At 45.4% G+C, this 7067-nt stretch overlaps 1 protein-coding gene across 1 annotated transcript in view; it reads right to left on the bottom strand.

Annotated features, from left to right (window-relative positions):
- The window catches only part of LOC119421940 (cytochrome b561), a 112508-nt gene that overhangs the window by 16568 nt on the left and 88873 nt on the right, over positions 1-7067 (bottom strand). The window lies entirely within an intron of this gene.

The raw sequence follows: 7067 nt of genomic DNA, 5'->3' as shown, positions 1-7067 counted from the left end.
ATATATATATATATTTTTTTTTTTTATGACCAACTCTGCTGGTCTCACACGATCCTCTCCTCCGGAGTCAGGACGGGCAGGCTCATCTTCCCAGCTCCGAGCTCAGCTGGTGACTCGCAGAAGGCCGTTCCCAGACCCCAGCCTTGCGTAATCCTGAAGGCCCGACCCGCGCAGACAGGCAGACAGAGACGGGTCTGCGACGAACGGTGGAAGCGATTTTAAAAAACATTTTACGTGTAAAAAAAATAAAAAATTAAATCACTTCAGCAATTTTTTAAAACATTTTTGTATAAAAACAAAATATTAGTTTATTTAAAAATCGCTTCCACCGTCCGTCCCAGACTGTCCAGTCCGCCTGACTGCCGGGCGGGATCGGGATTTGGCCTTCATGATTACGCGCGGCCGGGATCTCGCAACGGCCTTCTGCGAGTCACCATCTCCAGCTTTGCAGTGACCAGCGGAGCTCTGAGCACACAAGGCTGGTATCCGGAACCCGAGCCTCCGAGTCAACACATCGAAGGATCTTCCGCGGTGACCAGCGGAACTCAGAGCCGGGGAGATGACGCCCTGCCCGGCCTGGCTCTCAGAAGGCTCCGGGGAGAGGACCGGGATACACCAGCAGAGCTCTATCCAGCTTGCTCTGAATTATGTCGTTGGCCACCAAGCACAAAAAATGCCAGCACGTCAGCATCAGACCAAGATGTTGTCGGTATTGTTTAAAAATCTTTAAAATAAGTCCAGCCGCTGCTCCAGTCCGGGAAATTGCAAATGGCGAATCATTGTTTTGAAAAGTTTCTGAAGGATCCAGTGACTCCGCCCCCGACCAATCAGTGACCGACAGTGTTCTGACGTCATGTTTTAGTACCTCTTCGTTCGGGTTAGAACCACAGAGCCAAGGGTACTGAAAATAGTAACAGGTGCTAAGTACCAGTACTAATGGAAAAGCCTCAGAACCGGGCCCAGTAGGGTCCAGTCGGCCTGTACCGGTACTAATGGAAAAGGGGCATAAGACTGGTGTAATGTGCTCTCTTTTGCCTGTACTGGTTAAAAATTGGGCTGCTGCATTCTGGACCAGTTGTAGTCGTGCAATGGAGGTCTGACTGATACCAAACAGGACTGAATTGCAGTAATCAAGTCTAGATGTAATGAATGCGTGTATTACTGTCTCTAGGTTATTTATGGACAACATGGGCTTCAGCTTAGAAAGTCGCCTCTGTTGGAAAAAACAGGATTTAACAATCATGTTTACATGATTGTTGAGTTTCATGGAAGGGTCCATTATCACTCCCAGATTAGTGACTCTTTGTTTTTCTGACAGGGCTAGAGCGGAAAGGTCGATGCAGTGGTTTGTGATCGTGTCGTTGGGAGGGAACAACATGACTTCAGACTTCTTCTCATTGAAACTTAAGAAATTTAAAGCCATCCAGTCCCTGATGTCAGCCAGGCAGTCGAGCAGAGGATGAATAGAGCATGTACCATTGTGTCTTAGGGGAAAGTAAATTTGACAGTCATCGGCATAGAAGTGAAAGAGTATGTTGTGTTTCTGGAAAATAGCACCAAGTGGCAGCAGGTATAAAGAGAATAGGAGGGGACCCAGGATAGACCCCTGCGGAAACCCCCATTTAAGGTCTGCCGCTGCAGAACTAAAATCTTTGATGGAAACACAAAAGGATTGAGGGCTGACCCTGTGATGCCCACCCACTGCTCCAACCTAGAGATGAGGATCTCATGGTCAATAGTGTCAAAAGTGAATGTGAGGTCCAATAGGACAAGCAGCACAGAATCACCAGTATCTGTGGATAAGAAGATGTCATTAAAACCTTCAGTAGGGCAGTTTCAGTGCTTTGGAGAGGTTTAAAGTCAGATTAGAATAGTTCTAGGATAGTGTGATCCTCCAGAAAGCACTTCAACTGGGACTCAACTATTTTCTCCAGTAGTTTAGAAACAAATGGGAGTCTGGAGACAGGCCGAAAGTTGGATATGACTGAGGGGTCAAGATTTGTTTTTTTCAGGAGAGGTTGAACAGCAGCATGTTAAAGGTTTTTGGCACCACGCCAGTGGATAAACTGCTATTCACAATAGCAAGAATGAACGGACCTAGAGTAGGAAAAACCTCCTTTACTAGTCAAGGGGGGACTACATCAAAGGGGGGAACCAGAAGGTTTCAAGCTGCACATGACCTGCTCTAGAGAAGACAGAGAGATGGGCTCAAAATGGTCAAATAGAGCTACAGATTGAGGTGGGATGGATGGGTCACGACCTGGAGGGGAAATGAGAGCCCAGGTGGTCACAATTTTTTCTAAAAAGAAATGTAGGAAGTTCTTGCACAGCTCAGTCGAGGCTTCCAGAGGTGATGGTTCAGTGAGGTGGTGAACAGAATTTAGGGTAGAGAAGAGGACACACAGGTTGTGAGAGTTTGAGGTAATTATATCAGAGAAGTATTTGGATTTAGCAGCTTTTTGTCACGGTCAGCGGCCCCCGCTGCCCCCCCCATCTGCCTAAGCCTCTGCTTTCTCCTTCAAGCTGCAACCAGGAACCAACATTTATATCTTCAAACAATCATCCCACAAACTAAATCATTTCCTTCCATTTCTAGGTTCTGTCTCTGTCTGCTCTTTATATTTTTGTTGTTCTGCTCTGTGTGTGATTTTCTGTTTATCTGATTCTGTTATTCTCCACTCACTCCTCAGTCTGCCTCTCCACTCAATCTTTATCATTCACACCTGTCCCTCATCAGACACCTGCCCAGGTGCTCTCGTTACTCACTCTCCCTCTGTCTCATAAAAAGCCTGTCTCTCCTTCACTTTTTGTCCGGTGATTGTTCTGTGTTTACAGACATCTCAGTCCTCTTCTATCTTGTCTGTTTCTTGTCCACCTGATCATCTGCTTTGCCTTGTTCCTGATCCTGTTGCCCAAGTAAGTTTTGCTGCACCGACAGCTTTTTGTTTTGTTATTGAAATAAATTGTTTTTGTTTTTGAACTCCTGCCTCGCTCGCCTCTCTGCATTTGGGTTCCAACACTGAGGATCGTGACAGCTTTTACTGTTTTCTGATAACGACGCCAACTCTCTTTTAGTATTAGAAAAGAGACCTGCAGCCTGTCTTTCCTCCATTTGCGCTCCGCCCTCCTGCACTGCTGTTTAACGGCTTTGGTGATGTTATTCAGCCAAGGTTCTGATCTGAGTTTCGATTTTCTAGTTTTTACAGGAGCAACATGATCCAGAGCCTTTACGCAGACAGAGTTGAACTGGGATGTCAGCTCTTCAGTGGGGGTGAGAAACACCAGGGGCTGAATTATCATTTCAGAGTTACAAACATCTGTGAAACATGCGGCAGTGAAGTGGTTAATGGCCCGGCTACTATGTGCAGGAGTGCACAGCTTAGGAGTTAGACGGGAGATGTGAACTCAAACCAGACTGGCATGTGGTCTGAAAACACATTATCACCAATTTCAAGAATACTAACAGTCACATCATGTGTTAAAACAAGGTCCAGTGTGTGCCTGCACTCTTGGGTGGGACCGTTTACATGCTGACTTGGATTAAATTAGTCCAATAAATCTAAAAAATCCTTAACCAAGGGCTTCTCATGACAGCACACATGCAAATTAAAATCCCCAATAATGAAAACATGATCGTATTTTGGTGTGATTTCAGCCAAGAAATCAGAAAACTCATTTATGAAATCCTTAGATTGAGTTGGGCGGTAGACGAGTGCACATAAAGTCGAAGGCGAATGACCGAGTTCAAAGACGCACAGCTCAAAGCTGGCGTGGGAAACTGGGATGGGCAGTTGTTCACAGTCAAAAGTCGATTTGAATATTGTTAATAATCCACCACTGCACCGGCTTAAATACAGACAGTTCGGAGGCATTAATTCCGTCAAGGTGCTGGACTCACCTGGAGACATCCAAGTCTCTGTGATGCAGAGAAAGTCCAAATCGTGCTCTTGAAAGTAATCCCTGAGGATAAAAGTTTTGTTGGTAACAGATCTTGCATTGACCACACACATCCTGATACTTTCCAAGGCAGACCCAGTAATGGTGGAGGGAGCACGAGCCAGCGGCCACAGATTTTCAATAACAGCCCCTCCAAGTCGGCCCGTGCACCGTTCCAGCCAACAACTCCCATTGTTTACCTGGTCCGGATGCACGGGAAGCTGGCAATGGAAACCATGACCACCAGCTGGAGAGGAAGATGCAGCATGCAGGGCTTTAATCTTTACCAACTGGCCAGCGTGTTTTCCTCGGCGTCTGGAGCGATATCTCCAGTCAGGCAGGTGAGGAGTGCAGTGAAGGTAAACAGGCACATCCGCCAGCAGCGGGGGAAAGGGGGGGGGGGTTTCCAGCGTTACGCTCATATTGATCCAAATAAGCGACATCGGTGGCACAAAATCGAAGATCCAGAAGCTGTTGTCGATCATACACCAGTAGCGAGTTTATGTCCCAGATGAAAAACAAGCAAAACACAAGTAATCCGAACACCGTCAGCAGAGGTGGATTGCAAGCCAGGAACACAGGCACCATCTAACCAAAAATAGTAGATTGTGTCACCACTGTTTACTTATGACCGCCAGACACTTTTTTATATTAATTATATTATGGGAAAAGTACCGTTTCGTGACCTTTATGGGCAATCAAAGACTTCCTCCACCTCACCTGGCATCAATACTTCCATTTCTATGGAATCCTTGTGTTGTGATTGCCCGCAGCAGGCGCTGCCGCAGGAGACGCTGCAAGAGGGGTGGGTTGCTTGTGAAACTCTGCGCTCACTTCGCCTCTTCTTCATTCCAGTCTTCGTGCAGGATTCTCAGGAAATACAACTTTATTGACATACGATACCCCATGGAATATTCTTATAACTGGCTATGCGTCATGGATAAGGACGGATAAGGACACCAGCGGCGGCACACTTCCTGGTCTTCAGCGTGCAAAGTTCTGTAAGCGTGGCAGGGTTCAGGAGAACCTCCACTCCTTTGGCCGCACATTCCAGGATAACAGCCAGTGCGCCATCCAGATGGCCCTTCTAAACACTTGATCTGTCATAAATAAAACTTTTATTCTCCACTATTTCTTCTGCTCAAACTCTAAGGCTCTGAAGTGGTTCACATCTTATTGATCTAACAGAACCTTCTTTGTCTTGCTCAATAGCTCCTCTTCCTCTACAGCCCCTCTTCTGTGTGGGGTGCCCCAGAGTTCCATTCTGGGCCCTTTGCTCTTTTCCTTGTACACGTTGCCACTTGGATCAATTATAAGACAGCACAATGTCAATTTTCATTTTTATGCAGACGATTTGCAAAACTATTTACCATTAAGGCCAGGATCCCGTAACCCAATGCTTTCTCTCTTTGATTGCATCTCTGCAATCAAACATTGGCTAAACAAGAACTTCCTGTTTTTAAATGACAATAAAACAGAATGGACTTTATTTGGTGACTTAGGGTGCATTCACACCAGCCCTGTTTAGTCCGCTTTAATCGAACTCTAGCTCGTTTTCCTAGAAAGTCTGGTTCATTTGGGGAGGTGTGAACGCGCCATCGAACTCTGTCACGGAACAAAACGACGAACTCTGGCCTGGGATAAAACCTAGGTCTCGGTCCGGTAGAAGAGAACTCCAGCGCGGTTCGAGCACAGTGTGAATGTAAACAGACCGGGTCCCGCTCCACAAATAAGAAGTGAGGTACAGCGCAGGGCAAACAAACACACATTTCTCTGACCTCATATGGAGCCGTCAGCTGCCTTGTGTGAAAAACATATTCTCCGTGGTCTTCTGCCTCATCTTCTGCTCATGCGGAGTCCATTTTTGAGAAATGACAAAATATAACTCCTGAAACTGCTAAAACTTGATTCCACTCAGTTTTTGTTTTTATTTCCAGAAGAAGAAGAAGAAGAAGAAGTGGCTTCAGAGGTTTTTGTGTTGTTTCTTTCAGTAGTTCTTGGTGCAGCGCCCCCACAGGCGAGCGGGGGAACAGGTTGGTTCGAACAGGTTGGCTCGACTGCTCAGTGCAGTGTGAATGCAAATGCACCAGCTCAAATGTAAACAAAAGGTCATGAATATTGGTCCCCAACCGAACCGAGTCTACCGGACTATCAGGTGTGAAAACAACCAAAGATGCAACTGGCCTGGGTAATTTGAACACTAACTTCAGTGACTGTGTGAAAAACCTTGGGGTGACCTTTGGTAAGGCTTTACACTTTGACAAACATGTCACCTCTGTTGTCCAGTCTGGATATTTTTATTTATGCCTTTTAAAAAAAGGTCAAACCCTTTTTGAATGTTGAGACTTGGAGAAGGCTGTTCATGCTTTTCTCAGTTCTAGGCTTGATTATTGTAACGCTCTGTATGTCGGTGTACGTCAGTCATCACTGAGCCGTCTCCAGCTGGTTCAAAATGCAGCAGCTGCACCTAGACGGGACCACATCACACCTGTTTTACTTTCACTACATTGGCTTCCTGTCCGTTTTAGAATAGATGTTAAACTTGTATTTGTTTTTAAAGCTCTGAATGGCCTCGCTCCTCCTTTATAGAACAGAGTTGTTAAGTTTCCCCATCTGCTCCAGGTCTCTGAGGTCAGACAGCTCCAGCTCTCTGTTCCAAGGACAAAATATAAACGCTGGGGTGACCGTGCCTTTTCTGCGGCTGCACCTCGACTCTGGAATAAGCTCCCACTTCATCTACGTCAGATTACTGAACTTGGCCCTTTTAAATCGAAGCTTAAGACTTTTTTATTCCAACAGGCTTTTAGTACTTAAATATGTGATGACATTTCTGATTCTCTTTTTGTTATTTTATTGTGTTTTTCTTGTTTTAACTTGTCGTCATTTTAATTGCTGTTTTTGTTAAGCGCTTTGGTCACCATCACGTGGTTGTGTAAAGAGCTATAGAAATAAATAAAAGAAATGAAATGAAAATGAAATAAAAAGAAGGAAGCTGAAAGAAGCTGAAGGAAACTGAAAGTAGATGAAGGAAGCTGAAAGGAGCTGAAGGAAGCTGAAATGAACAGAAGGAAGCTGAAAGGAGCTGAAGGAAGCTGAAATGAACAGAAGGAAGCTGAAATGAACAGAATGAA

Source organism: Nematolebias whitei, chromosome 15 (genome assembly GCF_014905685.2).
Source record: "Nematolebias whitei isolate Nwh7 chromosome 15, NemWhi1, whole genome shotgun sequence".
Lineage (NCBI taxonomy): Eukaryota > Metazoa > Chordata > Actinopteri > Cyprinodontiformes > Rivulidae > Nematolebias > Nematolebias whitei.
This window is presented reverse-complemented; position numbering and strand designations above follow the sequence as displayed.